This window comes from Pantherophis guttatus, chromosome 13 (assembly GCF_059756535.1).
Source record: "Pantherophis guttatus breed Tessera chromosome 13, ASM5975653v1, whole genome shotgun sequence".
In the NCBI taxonomy this organism is placed as follows: domain Eukaryota; kingdom Metazoa; phylum Chordata; class Lepidosauria; order Squamata; family Colubridae; genus Pantherophis; species Pantherophis guttatus.
This window is the reverse complement of record NC_142075.1, coordinates 13,309,699-13,328,231: the sequence shown is the minus strand read 5'-3', so window position 1 is coordinate 13,328,231 and position 18,533 is coordinate 13,309,699. Positions and strand designations below refer to the sequence as shown.

General features: G+C 41.7%; 1 protein-coding gene across 6 annotated transcripts in view; it reads left to right on the top strand.

Annotated features, from left to right (window-relative positions):
• The window catches only part of NTRK3 (neurotrophic receptor tyrosine kinase 3), a 467,456-nt gene that overhangs the window by 274,049 nt on the left and 174,874 nt on the right, over positions 1-18,533 (top strand). The gene's annotated exons all lie outside the window — the stretch shown is intronic.

Here is an 18,533-nt window from a genome sequence, read left to right as displayed (position 1 = left end):
AGTACCGATGGGTATAATGTCTGATCCCCATTTTATTGTTTCACTTACATTAATTAATAAATCCCATTTAATTACATTTCCATTTCTGCACATTCCCAATTCTCTTGCTAAAATCGAAACATGAATGTTTCACTACATTTGAATAATTTTTCCATAAAATGTAAGTTTCTAATGATTTAAAATACAAACATATGACGTTCCACACACATTTATATAGAAATTGCTGGACCTAAACTATATATTATTAAAAGAATTTGGGGGATAATGTTTCATTGGGAATGATGACATCATGATGAATTCAGAAAACAGCAACCGTGAGTAATTGGGTACCTTCTGATTGATACATTAGGCTTGGAACCATCAACTGGAACAATTCTAATAAGACTTTCCAAGATTAGATTTCTTCAATATCCATAAGAACCTCTTACACTGCTTAAAATGCCATGCAAATTGATTATGAAAAGTGGGTAAATATATTGCTATTACTGATAATGTTATTAAACCGTAGCAATATTATTCTATTAGGTTGTTTGCTTTTAGAATGACATGGAGATATATTATTTAAGACAAGGGTGGACAACCTGCCCCTCTGGCCTGCCTGAGGTCCTTCAACTCATTTTCATGTGCCCTCAAGTCTAATTAGGAAGTCCTTTTTAGGCATGTGATTCAAACACGAAACCTACAATCCTTTCTCCAGCAAGCCCGTTTTATAAAATGCGCAAAAGAGAGCAACCTGGAGGTCAGAAAGAAAGTTTATTAAGAAGCTGTTAGCAAAAGAAGAAGAAGAAGAAATGTGAAAGGTAGTGGTAGGGGACACACAAGAGATTAGACTTGTGTATCTTTAGTTTTAATGCTGCGACCATTGGTAGATACTGTCCCTCCCTTCCCCTGTAATTATTCTGGCAGCTCTGCAACCAGGAAAGGCAGCAAGGCTAACAACCACATTGTTGTTCCCAGTCTAATTTAAGGTACTACTCTCATTTTGTCCAAACTGAGACAAAAGAGTGATTGAAATGCAACCCAAGCACACAGTCTGTTGCATGTCCAGATCCAATAAGAAATGTATCTCCCGAGGCAAGGAGATCTGGGAAGAGTTTGCCAAGAGGGAACAAAACAAGGATCTAAGCTCTAAGTAAGAATCACAAGCCAAAGGCAGACTGGAGCTGTCCGTGCTCTTTGGCTTCTCCCAGTAGGTGCCTGCCTGCCTTTCTTTCTTTCTTTCTTTCTTTCTTTCTTTCTTTCTTTCTTTCTTTCTTTCTTTCTTTCTTTCTTTCTTTCTTTCTTTCTTTCTTTCTTTCTTCCTTCCTTCCTTCCTTCCTTCCTTTCTCTCTCTCCCTCCCTCCTTCTCTTTCTTTCTTTCTTTCTTTCTTTTTCTTTCTTTCTTTCTCTCCCTCCCTCCCCTTTCTTCCTTCCTTCCTTTCTTTCCTTCCTTCTTTCTTTTTTTCTTTCTTTCCTCCCTTTCCCTCTCCCTCCCTCCCTCTGTTTCTTTCCTTCTTTCCTTTTCTTTCTTTCTCTCCCTCCCTTTTCCTTCCTTCTTTCCTTCCTTCTTTCCTTCCTTCCTTCCTTTCTCTCTCCCTCCCCTGTTCTTTCTTTCTTTCTTTCTTTCTTTCTTTCTTTCTTTCTTTCTTTCTTTCTTTCTTTCCCTCCCTCCCTCCCTCCCTCCCTCCCTCCCCCTTCCTTCCTTCCTTTCTCTCCCTTTCTTCCTTCCTTCCTTCCTTCCTTCCTTCCTTCCTTCCTTCCTTCCTTCCTTCCTTCCTTCCCTATTGACCCTCCCTGGAAACCACATGCCAAGGCACCTGCCAGAGCAAGTTCATGCCAAATTGTTTTAGAAAGCCCGACCCCTTGGAGGAATCAATCATTCTCTATTCTGGAATCTTGCCTCCCGACTGATGTATCTGAATTACAGATTAACTGGCAGCAGTGGCACAGTGGAATTCATTTAAATGAATAGCTCTCTAATTTATTAAAGAGGTTATATAGGCTGCAGGTATCGGCTGTATATCAAATTCGTGGAGTAGCAGCTGATTTCTTCTCTGATCTCCTGAGCACCTTAGCCCTTACTCCTTTGTACCTTACCGTTTTTTTTTTTCAGATTATTTAGGGTGGGGTGGCTGAGGCTGGGAGGAGAATGTTTGGGAAGGCCTCTAAGCACCTGGGGAGGATGCCAGAAAGGTAGAGAGCTCAGCATCCTTTCTCAGATTAACAATTAGCTCTGTGACAGGGTTTAGTTTCCAAACCTGCCCTTAAGAGATGCCAGTGACTTTTTTTCTCTTTTGAGCTGACAGGAAAAAGACAAAGGCAGAGCCAACCATGAGGACATTCCCCCTCTTGGTGAAGCTGGAGGCCAGTTCTCCAAATCTGATCTCTCCCCCCCACACTCACCTCCCTTACCAATTCATTTTCCAAGTATCTTACCATTTGCACTTTGGCAATTTCATCCCATCAACATAACAGCAGCCTGAGAATGAATGTATATGTTTATGCAAAATGCAGGTGTACAGTAGATGTGTGAAGGTAAAGGTTCCCCTCGCACATATGTGCTAGTCGTTCCTGACCCTAGGGGGCGGTGCTCATCTCCGTTTCAAAGCCAAAAAGCCAGCGCTGTCCAAAGACATCTCCGTGGTCATGTGGCCGGCATGTACAAAGGCGCACGGAAAGCTGTTACCTTCCCACCAAAGGTAGTCCCTATCTTTCTACTTGCATTTTTTATGTGCTTTTGAACTGCTAGGTTGGCAGAAGCTGGGACAAGTAATAGGAGCTAACCCCATTACGCAGCGCTAGGGATTCGAACTGCTGAACTGCCAACCTTTCGATCGACAAGCTCAGTGTCTTAGCCACTGAGCCACCGCTCAGTAGATGTGTACATATGTATAATAACTGCAAGGACATTCTAATTAAAACCATCTCCAGTGTTAACTACATACAGCAAAGTATGTACATGGTGAACATGCCATTTGGTATGTATTGTAAGCATTTGTATAAAGAAGCTTCATTCATGCATCGCTGTAAACCAAAGATGGCCAATGTCGGTCAATTTAAGAATCCCACCAGGTTTTCGGCCACAAGTTGAAAGCCAGGTTCCAAATCTGAATAAAGCTCTCTTTGAATGGACATTTCAGGTTTTCCAAAGAAATGAAATGAAATGAGAAAAACAACATGGACATAATTTAGATGCTACACTAGACAATCTCAGATCCGAGTCCAGTGTCAGCCATTAATAACTCTGAGATTTCCTGGCAGTCCTTGACAGGCCAACCTACCTTCCAGGACTTCTTCATAATAAAATGGAGGTACGCTAATTTAGGCTCTTGGAGGAAAAGTGGAAGATAAAGCTGATAAAAAATAAGAATAATTGCAAGAGCTCATCCATTTTGGCTTTTCAACTCCCGTATCCTTCAAAAGTGGGGTGGGGGGAAGCCCCCAAGTCAGGGGTGCTATTCTGACAGGTTCTGGAGAATCAGTAGCAGAAATTTTGAGTAGTTCGGAGAACCAGCAAATGCCACCTCTGGCTGGCCCCAGAGTGGGGTGGGAATGGGGATTTTGCAATATCCTTCCCCCAGGAGTGGAGAGAGAATGGGGATTTTGTAGTATCCTTCCTCTGAGGGGGGTGGGAATGGGGATTTTATAGTATCCTTCCCCTGCCATGCCCACCAAGCTACATCACGCCCACCAAGTCACATCCAGAGAACCGGTAGTAAAAAAAAATTTAATCCCACCACTGCCCCAAGTGTTTGATTTACTCTGTTCAGAAGAACATAAAAGGGCTAATCCTGAACTCCATTTTTGGTATCTCTCTTTTCAGTCATTGTTTTGGAATAAACTAGTGTTGGCTGAGTATGTATGAGATACAATGCCAGTTTTGATGCAGGGTGTTCGGAGTTCAGATAGAAATATCCCTGCTTTTCAGTAATAAAGCACCTGCTTTAAAAATATTTGGTCAAGGAAATGTATAGAACTGGGCAAGAATGACAGGTGGGCTCATTTTGTTTGCCTACAAAATTCTTGGAATAGTGCACATTTAAGTATACAAACAATAATTTAACTGCATTTGCTTAAGAACTGACAATCTTGCATCAGGTTTTCTCTTTGAAATAAATTAGGCACATGGAGGTGTGAAAAGATAATGTTTCTCCCAAATTATACATAAAAGTTAGCTTTTAATGGGAGTCTGTTGGAAATATTCTGAGAAAACTGACCTTTTTACGGTAGAGAACAAGTAGGAGGGCAAGTTGCTTTTAAACTGCAATTTTCAAACCCTACAAATTTTCTGAATAGTATGTTTTTTTTAAAAAAATAAACCACCTTGTGATTCCTATGTATTTCAATGCAGAAACACACAAGAGACATTCTTTTGCTGTGTAACTTTTCTTTTGTAACGTTAATGAAAGAATTAAACAAAAATGGTGGGTTGAAAAAAATTACGACGGCTTCCTAATGACGGTTGAACTTTAGAATAGAATAGAATAGAATTCTTTATTGGCCAAGTGTGATTGGGCACACAAGGAATTTGTCTTGGTGCATACGCTCTCGGTGTACATAAAAGAAAAGATACATTCGTCAAGAATCATAAGGTACAACACTTAATGATAGTCGTAGGGAAACAGTCAATATAAATCTTAAGGATACCAGCAACAAGGAGGAGATGGGTGATAGGAACGATGAGAAGATTAATAGTAGTGCAGACTTAGTAACTAGTTTGACAGTGTTGAGGGAATTATTTGTTTAGCAGAGTGATGGCGTTCAGGAAAAAACTGTCCTTGTGTCTAGTTGTTCTGGTGTGCAGTGCTCTATAGCATTGTTTCGAGGGTAGAAGTTGAAAGAGTTTATGTCCAGGATGTGAGGAGTCTGTAAATATTTTCACAGCCCTCTTTTTGACTCGTGCAGTATACAGGTCCTCAATGGAAGGCAGGTTGGTAGCCATTATTTTTTCTGCTGTTCTAATTATCCTCTGAAGTCGGTGTCTGTCTTGTTGGCTTGCAGAACCAAGCTAGACAGTTAAAGAGGTGCAGATGACAGATTCAATAATTTGTTGAGTCTGTTGTTGCAAATCAACAAATCAGCAAACTTCCAGGGAGAAACATGCTCCATTGGGCTCTACAGTTTTTCCAGTTACCGCTAGGAAATGGTAAAAAATGTGCGCTACACATACCTCTTCTCCAAAGGAGAGTGTGCCAGTGTCAAACATTAAATGATGAGACTTCAAGATAGCCTTGTCAGGTTAATTGATCTTGAGTCATTGCCTTTTCTGTCACAGCTGTCTGTCTTCTCATCCTCAATCCATCACACTGACAAGCTGTCAAGAGTACGGGACTGGGCTCCGTTTTGCCTTCATTCAATAACATTATGAAATTGATACCGACACTTCCATTGGCACTAATTTCTGTAAGCCGTGAGTCAGAGGACAAGGTGATTTACTTCTGTAGCAGTTGCAAGTTCCCAGTAGCTTTGAGAAGCGAGAAGTAGCATTTTGGTAGCCCAGTAGAGCAGGAGGGTTGAGAGTTTCAGTTTGAGGACAAATGGCTCTTAGCGTAAGACAATATTCTAACTCAACGGGGGAGGCAATGATGTCCTTCACCCTTCCCCTCTTCACTCTACCAAAGTTTTATTGGTCTTGAATAGAGTCTTCATTTGATTAAGTTTGGAATCCGTTTGGAAATGACATTCTTTCTTTGAGAATGTTTGAAGAAGTTATTTTGTCTGAGAATTTCCTTCTGTTTTGTAATTATGGTGATTGTGTCATAAGGATCTGCCTCTTGCACACACTCTTTTATATTCACCTGGAGTCCACAAACTTTCTTTTTTCTAAACAATATAGCGGTGAAGATAGAAATGCATTATTGCATTCCTTCCTTCCTTCCTTCCTTCCTTCCTTCCTTCCTTCCTTCCTTCCTTCCTTCCTTCCTTCCTTCCTTCCTTCCTATCTAACCAGTGGTGGGTTGCCCGCGGTTCGCACTGGTTCTATAGAACCAGTAGTAAAACCGGCGGGAGGCTCCACCCACCGACCCCAACATCATCAAAACACTTCTGTGCATGCACAGAAGTTTTTGCGCTTGCGCAGAAGAGCGTGCATGAGAGTGAAGCAAGTGGCCCTGCTGCGAACTGATAGTAAAGGTAAGTAGAACCCACCTATCTATCTATCTATCTATCTATCTATCTATCTATCCATCCATCCATCCATCCATCCATCCATCCATCCATCATCTATTAATCTATCAATAGATTAGATTAGATTGATTATTTAAATTTATATACCACCCTACTCCCGAAGGACTCAGGGCAGTGAACAGCCATAAATAAGAATAGAATTCATGGTGGGCTAGACTAGGGTATCTTCTGGGAATGTAAGGACTCTAAACTGATGATGCATTTAACTCCACCCTCAGGCTCCATCTGCTCATCTCCTATAGTTTTGAGTACTAAAAATTTCATATTTTAATGTATATTATCAGTTTTATGAAAGACCAGGTCCACATGTGAAGATTCAATGAAGCTATTTATTGCTAAAAGTCTATGCACAGGAATTCTCTTAACTAATAGTCAGCATTTGATTATACAGTAGTTAGATAATGGTAAATGGCACTCAAGGGGAGTTGGATTTACTTTGTTTGTGACTATATAGCAATTGTAGGCTAATCTCTCTTTTTACTCCGCCCCCCCAGATTCTGCCATGCCTTTTCCTATATCATGGCCCCAAGCCCATAGTTGTTCTGAGATAGGTATATGATAGATAGATAGATAGATAGATAGATAGATAGATAGATAGATAGGTGGGCTGCTGGGGGTTCGCAGGGGTGCGGGAGAACATCTAGCTAAGATTCTGTGCAGTTTGGAGAACCCCCAAATCCCACTCCTGTCTGGCCTTGGCCACCCTGCCCCTCCAGGAGTCCCCACATGGCCCATTTTGGATGCAGGTAAGTGCAGGGCGCACATGGAGGCTCAGGGAGAGCAAAAAACGGGCCTACCGGAAGTTCGGGAAGGCCAGAAACGGGGCCATTTCCAGCCTCCAGAGGGCCTTCAGAGCCTGAGAGGCCATTTTCACCCTCCCAGAGGCTCAAGGAAAGCCTCAAGAGCCCGGGGAGGGCAAAATTGCCCCCCACTGCTGTGGTGCAGGAAGCCAACTAGCCACGCCCACCATGGCCATGCCCACCCAGCAACTGGGCAGAGAACCCCTTGCTAAATTTTTTGAAGCCCACCCCTGGATAGATAGATGATAGATAGATGATAGGTAGGTAGGTAGGTAGGTAGGTAGGTAGGTAGGTAGGTAAATAGATAGATAGATAGATAGATAGATAGATAGATAGATAGATAGATAGATAGATAGATAGATAGATCCATGCATTACAATAACTTATTTATTTATTAGATTTTTATCCTGACTTTATTGCTTTATAAGTAACTCAAGGCAGTGAACATACATAATACTTCTTCCTCTTCTTATTTTCTCCACAACAACCCAAATGCCAGTGAAATGTTATGAAAGCTGATTTTTGGAAGCCCTAGGCATTAGACAGTGGCTTCTTATTGACACTTCACACACGCAAAAAATGGCCATAGGGATGCAGATCCTGAATTTACCACTTTGCATATCCTAGTGACTATACTACCAAGAATGTAATTTTAATCCTTCTTATAAATTGGAGCCATAGGTGACAAGCAATGACACTAAAATAAATCTCGGTCTTTTTAAATGAATATGCGTGAAATCCGAGCAAATGAAAGTAGACAAATATGGGCACTGCTAAGAATCGCTTTTGTGTCACGATGCAACAAAACCTGGATCAGCTTAGTTGGATTAACAAGCCAGAGAATCTTATTTTATTGCTATGGATTTGCTCAGCTATTAGCCAACCTTCTGCTGCACTTCTGTGATATTCTTTGCCAGATGAAAAGAGGAACGGGGGAGAGAAAAAAAAGGCATTTAACAATAATAGTCTCTTTAAAAAGGCTTACTCAGGTCAGTTAAAGATTTAGCAGCTGTACCTGCAGAAAATGTTAAGCTTAGTCAGAGTTTAACCCTGGTTATTTTAAACGTCTGCTTGCGTGGCTTAGAATGCTATGCAAAACCAGTCTGTTTGGTAAGCCACAGTTCAGTGCATTGTGTAAACTAGACAATGGGTTAATTCAGTAACCGAGATAAGTCTGTGGTGTGCATGCAATCAGGATAGGGGACAAAGAAGTCAATGTACTGTCACAACAGCTAGAGGCTGCATGAACCAAAGAGATATATGCCTGATGTACAAAAAAGGAATGAATGCTGCAGTATATAAAACACACCTTATGACCAGAAGAGATTAGAAAGCTGATATGGTGTTATTCCAATTGATTTTGCTGTGTATTTATACTTGAAGGTAAAGAGCAGACACACTGGAAATCAATCAGGCTCTGTGCTGTATCTTCACTCCCTCCACAGTACCGTTTGAATGAAACACTTATATCATTTTTATGGCGTGTCTCTGATAGAGATGAGTGATCCAGGAGATTAATGGCTACCACTAAGACCTTTACACCACAACCTCCGGGCTCTGCCATCATAAAGCTTGTGGTTCTGGAGTTCAAGGTGCCCTCTAGGGAAGCTTGGCTGCAAGCAAACGAAGAGCTGAAATTCATGATGGCAGGAAAAAAAAAGAAAGAAAGAAAGAAAGATGGGAAGCAAGCCAAGCGGTTGGGTCTTGACGACGTCAAGTTCTTGGGAGAGAAAAGACAATGGAGGCCAAGAGGTGATGGTGTTCAGCAGTGCATCTTCCAATTTTGACCAGTCTTAACAGGGTTGCTTTGAGGACAAAGTGAGAAGCGGTACAATTGAAATCCCATCTTGCATTTCTTTCGGGAGCACAAGGTAGCACAGTTGAGATTGTTCCTCATGTTTTCATCACAATGTAGCTCCTACAAAGTTAGGTCATGGAGAGATAGTCACTGGTTCAAATACATCCAGGGAGCTACATGGGTGATGAGAGATTTGAGCTTGAGTTCCATCAGTTCCAGCCCAACACTTTTAATCATTATACTACATTACTACTTCTTGAGCTTCGATGGTCGAACCTGAAGTTCTAATATTAGAGCAAATCTCTTTAAAGCAGGTGTGTCAAACTCAAGGCCCGGGGGCTGGATCCAGCCCGTGGGGTGCTTAGATGTGGCCCATGGGGCTACCTTGGAAACAGTGAAGGACTGGCCCGTAGTGCCTCTGTCAGTGAAAATGTCAACTTGCAAAGCATCCTGGCCTGCTCTCGAATTGCCATAGGCAAGAAGGATGGGAAACCGACAAAGCAACACAACAGCCAAAAACAGAAGTACATTCCAGACATATCTCTCTCAAGGCTGTCTCCCAAGGTTACCCACAGTGGCTGGACAGTTAGGGTTGGCTAATGTGATTGATGACACACCCTGGAAGATGGGGGGAAACAGGGTCATGATTGGAGCATAAATTACGTGGGGTCAGAGTTGGCTTCACTTGGAACGTGCCGACATGAAGCTCCTAATAAATAACTGGATTTCTTTTGAAGCTTGACTCGGGGCTTGTGATTTAATTAGGGCATTCGTCGGAACCCTGACAGAAAACAGAGCTCAGGAGAGCCACACACTGGCAGAGGGTTGCAGGAGGAAAGCCCGTTTTCTCTGGCACAGCACTTGGGCCACCACAGGCGCCCCCAACATGAGTGATGTTGAGCTGGACATGCCCACCCTGAGGTCAAACACAACCCTGATGCGGCCCTCATTGAAATCAAGTTTGACACCCCTGGTTTAAAGCCCCATGTCAAAACTGAAAAATAGAGAAACAATATTTTTACTCAATTGATTGTTAATATCTGTGTGCTGCAATGAAGCTTGGAGCTTGTTTCAATTTTTGACATGCTGTAATGATGCAAAAAGAAAGGGACATGGTGGCTCAGTGGCTAAGACGCTGAGCTTATCGATCAAAAGGTCAGCAGTTCAGCAGTTCAAATCCCTAGTGCCGCATAATGGGGTGAGCTCCCGTTACTTGTCCCAGCTTCTGCCAACCTAGCAGTTTGAAAGCATGTTAAAAAATGCAAGTAGAAAAAAAGGGATTACCTTTGGTGGGAAGGTAACAGCGTTCCGTGCGCCTTTGGCGTTGAGTCATGCCGGCCACATGACCACGGAGATGTCTTCATTCAGCACCGCTCCCTAGAGTCAAGAACGACTAGCACATATGTGCGAGGGGAACCTTTACCTTTACCTTTTAATGATGCAAAGTTTATGCTACGCTGATTGCTACACACAAGTCAACTAAAGCCCTTCAAACCAAAAGACCCAGCAGCTCCAGAAGAAAGAAAAACCAGGAATCATTTACAACATACACTGTAATGACTGCAACAGCTACTACATAGGACAAACAGGCAGAATGCATCCATGAACACCAAGTAGCAGTCAGAAGACATGATGAAAACTCTTTAATTTCACACAGTATGGAGAGATTTAACCATAGTTTCAATTGGGAAACTAGAATTAAATAACAGAATTGGAAGGTACCTTGGAGGTCTTCTAGTCCAACCCCCTGCTTAGGCAGGAACTCTACACCACTTCAGACAAATGGTTATCCAATCTCTCCTTAAAAACTTCACAACCTCTGGAGGCAAGTTGTCCCACTGATTCATTGTTCTCACTGTCAGGAAATTTCTCCTTAGTTCTAGGTTGCTTCTCTCCTTGATTATTCTCCACCCATTGCTTCTTGTCCTGCCCTCAGGTGCTTTGGAGAATAGCTTGACTCCCTCTTCTTGGTGGCAGCCCCTGATATATTGGAACACTGCTATCATGTCTCCCCTAGTCCTTCTTTTCATCAAAGCCGCTGGCCCTACCGGCTTGCACGAGCTGGATAGATCCAGGCAGATTTCACCACTGCTACATGTTCCCTTCCAACTCTGCTATTCCATGTTCTATGGTAGGCTTGTGATCTCCTTCCTATGACTGTGGTGAGAATGTGGAGAGGACAGACTAATGAGACGTGGTGGCGCAGTGGTTAGAATGCAGTACTGCAGGCTACGTCTGTTGACTGCCGGCTGCCTGCAATTTGGCAGTTCAAATTTCACCAGGCTCAAGGCTGACTCAGCCTTCCATTCTTCCCAGGTCAGTGAAATGAGGACCCAGATTATTGGGGTCAATAGGCTGACACTGTGAATCGTTTAGAGAGGGCTGTAAAGCACCATGAAGCGGTATATAAGTCTAAGTGCTATTGCTATTCTAAGAACACAAACAAACGAACAAAAAATCCTAAAAAAGGAAATGCTTGAGTGACTTTCCCAGGAAGACACATCAGGAAATGTGCCAAAGCAACCTCTTTCGGCAGAGGGTGGAATTCAGTTAGTGTCCTTTTGTCTTGAGTCAGAGGAATACAAAAGCCACTGGATGAGTATTTCCCACTCCGGTCGCCCGCGTTCAGATAAGCAAACGTAAGCTTGGCTGGCGGCCTAAATCTGCCAATAAAAATTAAGAAATTGATTTCCTTTTGTTTGCCTGACAGGATGAAGGCTCTTTTTATGAGACAGTAAATGCAATCCATCTCCGAGCACAGCCAGATTTTTAATTGTATTTGTTGTGCTTTCACTTACTCTGTTTTATGAGTTGCAGTCTGTATTCTTCTTGGCTCAGAAAGCTTACCCTGAGGAGTGAATGAGTGCTGGATTCTGTAAAAGGTTGGGGATTTTAAACAAGGGCAGTTGCTGGAGCCAAGGTGGTGGTTATTATTTAATTGATAACATTTGCTTTTAAACCAGCTAACACACAAGCCAATTAATTGCATGAAGATGATCTAAGAAACCTCCTTTAAAAACAAAACAAAACAAAACAAAAAAACCCTGAGCTAATGTGAATGTCTTACTATGAATGCTATGGGATTACACTGAAGTCTTATTTTTATATTTTAAGTCACAACTTTTCACTGGGAAGTCAAGAAAATGCAGATGTGATCTTCACAAAAAAACCCCAGAGATATATCGTGTTTTCCCCGAAAATAAGACCGGGTCTTACATTAAGTTTTGTTCCAGAAGATGCATTGGGGCAGTGGTTCCCAATGTGAGGCCCAGGCCCCACGGGGAGCAATTTGATTTTTAACGGGGGCAATTTGGAACTTTGTTTAAACCAAGTTAATGGCCTTTTAGGCTTCCTCCACGTGAGTAGGAGTTCACTTTTTGAATAGTAAGAATTATATCTCATGGGGGGGGGGATATCAGGATTTTAGAGATGCTTAGGTGGGGCATGGCCAAAAAAAGCTTGGGAACCACTGCATTAGGGCTTATTATATGGTTAGGTCTCATTTTCGGGGGAAATACGGTATATCTCTGGGATTTTTTTGTGAAGATCACATCTGCGTTTTCTTGACTTAAGGAGCCTGAGTGGCATAGGAGGCTAATGCCTCCTAAAGCAGCATTTAACATCCAGCTGCCTGAAATTACTGCGAGTTCAATTCTCACCAGGCTCAAGGTCGACTCAGCCTTCCATCCTTTCTAAGGTAGGTAAATTGAGGACCCAGTTTGTGGGGGCAATAAGCTGACTTTGTATAAATATACAAAAGGATGAAGGCTATTGCTTAACGCATTGTAAGCCGCCCTGAGTCTCCGGAGAAGGGTGGCATATAAATCAAATTAAAAAAAAAACAAAAAACTAAATGCATCCATCTGGCTGCCAATCTTAACTGAGGTTTATTTTGGGGATAGGGTTTATATTACAAGCATCCTGAAAAATCATGCTGGGGCTTATTTTCCGGTTGGGTCTTATTTTCGGGGGAAGAGGGGTAGATTGGACCACGAGATACTATCTGACCTTCAGTGTCCCAGACAGCAAAATATTCAAGGCGCACGTTCAACCTTAATTTCCCCAATTCCAACCCAGCAGCTTTAACCCAGGAGTTTGCAGCAATCCTTTGACAAGTCATATTTGCCTTCTTTTATTTTCCAGGGATTAGGAAGGGCAGTTTGCAATACGGTAATGCAATGATATCATGCAGTGGGGACAGAGCCAGGCTTTTGCATCTTAACGTTTTATAGAAGGCGTACAAAGAATTAAAAACGTTTTGTAGATTTGTTAAACCAGCTTGATAACTTACATAGGCCTTAGTATTGTTTCTGGCTCCGATCCAACAGTTAAATTATGACTCTGTTTGATGATTTGCTGCCAAATGTTGGTGATAGCACTTCTGGGGGGCTGCAGGAACTGCATATCAACTTTTTTGCTTTTTTAAAAAATCAGATTATGGACATTTAGTGGCCTGCAAGCCATGATCCAGTTATGGAGTGGTACATAATAGAGATTGAAGCAGGAAGAGTGCCAAAATGCTGAGGGGTAGATATGTGCCCGTGTTTTACTTTTTATATAAAAATATTTTATATTTTTGAAATATTTTTTTCTACATGTGAAAGGAGAGTAAAATTGAGGCTTTCAGAGACATCTGTTCCCCAGAGGTTTCTATTGGTATGAATCACCTGAATTCATAGCTGGAAGCTGTCAAAAACTGACACTGATATTTCCCACTTAGGAAGAAATCTGCTTTACTGCCTGTAGATTCTCAAGCAATAAAAAAAAATAAGCCAACAAAACTGTCATTGATCTCTGTTCGTTTCTATTTTCCAGCAGCTTTTTTCGAGTAATTTTTATTAAGAATTACAAATGGAAGAAATAAAAACCTAACACAAGCTGCAAACAATATAAGAATGCAAAAGGAAAAATACAAACAAGGGGAACAATGTAAGGGGGAAAAAAGGAAAGAAAAGAAAAAAAGTCCCCCCATCACCCCAGCAAGTAAAAGCATTTTAAATATTTTATAACCATTTCATCATAGAGCATATGCTCTCTTTGCCTCGTAACTCATCTCTTAACTAAAAAATAATAATAAATAAAATCCCAAAGTCTCATCATTTGTTCTTTATCACCAAAAGTTCAGTAAGGGAAACCAGCTATAACTATTTTTAAAAATTACTTTTAAACCTTGGTCAAATAAGCCAACCCTGTATTCCATCTCTGAACTTTTTTAAAAAAAATCTTAATTGTTAACCATCAAATATAGTCCCAGAGCTTGTTTTCTATTTATCTCTTTTTTGACCCAAGAATCTTTCAAAACTTTAACCAGATCTCTTTTGAACATCCAATATAAACTGTCCAGAGTCACTTGGGTTATCTCAACAATCTCTCTTTGCTCTGGAGAGATTTGTCAGCTTGCCATATAGCACTCACCAGAAACTTCTTTCTATTTTCCACCAGCTCTTTGGACATCCAGACACTTCTGCAGCTCACATTGGAAAATCTTGAAGAATTATGCTTTGGGGGTCTATTTCAGATACTATCTCTGAACTGGGAACATCTCACTTAAAACTGTTTCATACAAGAAAAGATCTTTCAAAGAAAAAAATGGTTTCAGAGACCTAACATTAACTTGGTTTTGTTATACATATTTCTCGTTTTCAAGGTCAATGTGAATGCTTCCTTAAGTAGTGATGGCCTTTTCTATGATATTCCATTTTATTCATTCCATGCCTTAAATTTTGCACCCATCCAACAGTCTATTTGCAATGGATTGTTTTGGGTTTGTTTCACTGTGGTCTCCTTCTGTTGTTGTTGTTGTTTTTTGTTTTTGTTTTTGTTGTTCTCCTCCCCCTCCCCCTCATCTCCTCCTCCTCCTCCTCCTCCTCCTCCTCCTCCTCTTCTTCTTCTCCTTCTCCTTCTCCTTCTCTTTCTCCTTCTCCTCCTCCTCTTCCTCCTCCTCTTCCTCCTCCTCTCTCTCTCTCTGTGCATGTGCACATATTCATGCGTGTCTGCATTTAAGGGAGAGTGTGTCCTCTCTTTTTTACTATGGGGTCCTTTCTGGAAAACACTTGGATATTCAGATGTTCAAGCTCTCTACAATGTATTAAAACACAGAACTACCGAAACCCATTTTAGCCTAGTCCAGTGTGTTGTAGAAAAAAAAAATCTAATTGTTTTTGGATTTATGTCAATGTCTACAAATTAGCACGTACCAATATTCTGCTATCCTCCATCCTTCTGATCCCCGGAAAGAAGCTGTAGAACATTTTCCCTCTCTAATGGAAATCTAAGTAGTGGAAAAGTTTGGGAGTGCCATTATGGTGGCCTTATGTTGAGAGTGAGACAAATATTATAAAACACAGATGACCCGATCTATTTTATAAGAAGGTCAATAATCCTTCTATTTATTTGTAGCACCCTTGCTCTCAAATGACCATCACCTTGCTAGTGTTTGATGAAATCTTGTTTGGTTTTCAACCAGCATGCTTCCCTTCTGCTTGCTGAGCAAACAGAAATCTTGTAAGTCTCATAAAGATTATTGGCTCAGCATCCGTACCATGGTAGCCACTTCCTGTGGGGTATCAATCCATCACTCATGTTGACAACAGCAACTGTAGTCAAAAGGACAAAAAAAAAAAGCAAAAGAAATGCAAATTTGTCAAATTCAGTTTACAATAAAGGTTGGGAATTAGGGAGTGGGGGGAAAAATGAGGCGAGAGTAATCCTTTTCTTCTGAATCCAATATCGATGATGGCTGCCAGAAATCAGACTGATTACTTGGTAACTTTATTAGGTTCCATTAAAACACCAATGGTGTTTTAAAAGTCCTGGAAAAAAAAGAACATAAAAGGTCTTCCCTTCCATATCACAACCTCATCCCAGCCTTCTTGTTCTTTGTGTTATTCCCACTATATTATGGGATGTGCAGTTTTGCATTTCGCTCGCCACTTTGCCTGATCTGCAGTGCATCTCAAGCATTTTTTTGGGTTTGAGCCACAGTGGCGCAGTGGTTAGAGTGCAGTACTGCAGGCTACTTCTGCTGATCACCGGTTCCCAGCAGTTTGGCAGTTCGAATCTCACCAGGCTCACGGTTGACTCAGCCTTCCATCCTTTCGAGGTCGGTAAAATGAGGACCTAGATTGTTGGGGGCAAAATTCTGACTCTGTAAACTACCTAGAGAGGGCTGTAAAACACTGTGAAGCGGCATATAAGTCCATTGCTATTGCTATTCCCTTCCCATGCCCAAGTTTTTAGAAAACCCTTTTTCAACAATAGACTTTGGCGCTTCTCTTTTGTTTGCTGACTCATGTTCCCGAAAAAGAAATTGTGCACTTTGGAATAGATCAGGTGACATAAGAAAGAAATCTCTGTTGCCCACCCACCCCATACATCCAGATGAAAGGCACCGAAAATGAAATGCATTGACTCTTCCTCATCTCAACGAGAGCCTCAAGACAGCAGAAGAAAAATCACTCTAGGCATCATTTTTCTCTCTCCTCTGGTTTAACAAATTGAGGCTCTTTTGATTAAAATGCCAAGGAGAGTGTTGATCTCTGTCCCTTTTCTCCTTCTCCTTCTCTTACTGGGAATCTGGGACTTCCTTGCACATTTGGCTTCTTGCAAACAGATAGCAGAAGACTTTGCAATCTCTGTGAAATCTTGGAGTTGAGAGATGTAAGTGTATGTCTTGATTTCCAAGTGCCAATTAAATCCTAAGTATCATGAGGACAGGAGTAGGCACGGATTGTGTGTGTGTGTGTGTGTGTGTGTGTGTGTGTGTCTGCCTGCCTGCCTGCCTCCCTGCCTGCCTGCCTCTCTTTCTGACTGACTGACTGACTGACTGACTGTCTGTCTGTCTTACAACAGCCTTTCTGTCCTGCCTGAGGACAACAGGGGATGTTACTGATAGAATAGAATAGAATAACAGAGTTGGAAGGGATCTTGGAGGTCTTCTAGTCCAACCCCCTGCTTAGGCAGGAAACCCTACACCACTTCAGACGAATGGTTATCCACAATCTTCTTAAAGACTTTACCTTTATCTTTTAATGATGCAAAGTTTATGCTACGCTGATTGCTACACATAAGTCAACTAAAGCCCTTCAAACCAAAAGACCCAGCAGCTCCAGAAGAAAGAAAAACCAGGAATCATTTACAACATACACTGTAATGACTGCAACAACTACTACATAGGACAAACAGGCAGAATGCATCCATGAACACCAAGTTGCAGTCAGAAGACATGGATGAAAACTCTTTAATTTCACACAGTATGGAGAGATTTAACCATAGATTCAATTGGGAAACTAGAATTAAATAACAGAATTGGAAGGTACCTTGGAGGTCTTCTAGTCCAACCCCCTGCTTAGGCAGGAACCCTATACCACTTCAGACAAATGGTTATCCAATCTCTCCTTCCAGTGTTGGAACATTCACAACTTCTGGAGACAAGTTGTTCCACTGATTAATGGTTCTAACTGTCAGGAAATTTCTCCTTAGTTCTAGGTTGCTTCTCTTCTTGATTAGTTTCCACTCATTGCTTCTTGTCCTGCCCTCAGGTGTTTTGGAGAATAACTTGACTCCCTCTTCTTTGTGGCAGCCCCTGAGATATTGGAACTCTGCTATCATGTCTCCCCTAGTCCTTCTCTTCATTAAACTGGACATGCCGAATTCCTGCAACCTTTCTTCATATGTTTTAGCCTCCAGTTCCCTAATCATCTTTGTTGCTCTTCTCTACACTCTTTCTAGAGTCTCCTCATCTTTTTTACATTGTGGCGACCAAAACTGAATGCGGTATTCCAAGTGTGGCCTTACCAAGGCATTATAAAGTGGTACTAACACTTCACATGATCTAGATTCTGTCCCTCTCTTTATGCAGCCTAGATGTCTGGAACATCACTGGAATAGACTATTTTTGTGGTGGGAGAAGGGATTTTGGCACAGGGGGTTATGCAAGGAAAAGGGTGTTTGCTAAGAATGTATCCTTTCTCTCTTACATGCCTCTTCCAGGATAATTCAGGCCATTTTCAGGGAAAAGAGTCCAAAGAGTCCAGATTTCATTTCAGAAATAGCAACCCCATCCTTTTTACTGCATTGCCTATGTGGATCTGGGACCCACATGTGGATCTGGGACCTATTTTCCAAAGCACCAGAAGGCAAGACAAGAAATAATAGATGGAAACTAATCAAGGAGAGAAGCAAGCTGGAATTAAGGAGAAATTTCCTGACAGTGAGAGCAATTAACCTGCGGAAGGGCTAGCCTTCAGAAACTGTGTGTGCTCCATCACTGGAAGTTTTGAAGAAGAGACTGGGCAGCCATTTGTCCAGAAGGGTATAGAGTCTCCTGCTTGAACAAGATCTGGACTAGAGGATCTCCGAGGTCTTGTTCATTTCTATTATTTTGTAATACTATAGTTTTCTCTATGGTGTTTTAAACTCCTAAGGAAATCTCAGGAAAGCCACCATATTTGAGATATTTAGAATGACAACTATTCTGCATTTAAAGATACAATGGAATAGAATAGAATATAATTCTTTATTGGCCAAGTGTGATTGGACACACAAGGAACTTGTCTTTGGTGCATACGCTCTGTATATAAAAAGAAAAGATACATTTCTTTTGATGTACGGTGATGACACCCAGCTGTACATCTCCACCCCGGACCACCCCAATGATGCCCTTGAAGTGATGTCCCGGTGCCTGGAGGCTGTACGGATCTGGATGGGGAGGAACAGACTCAGGCTCAACCCATCCAAGACCGAGTGGCTGTGGTTTCCGACATCCTGAT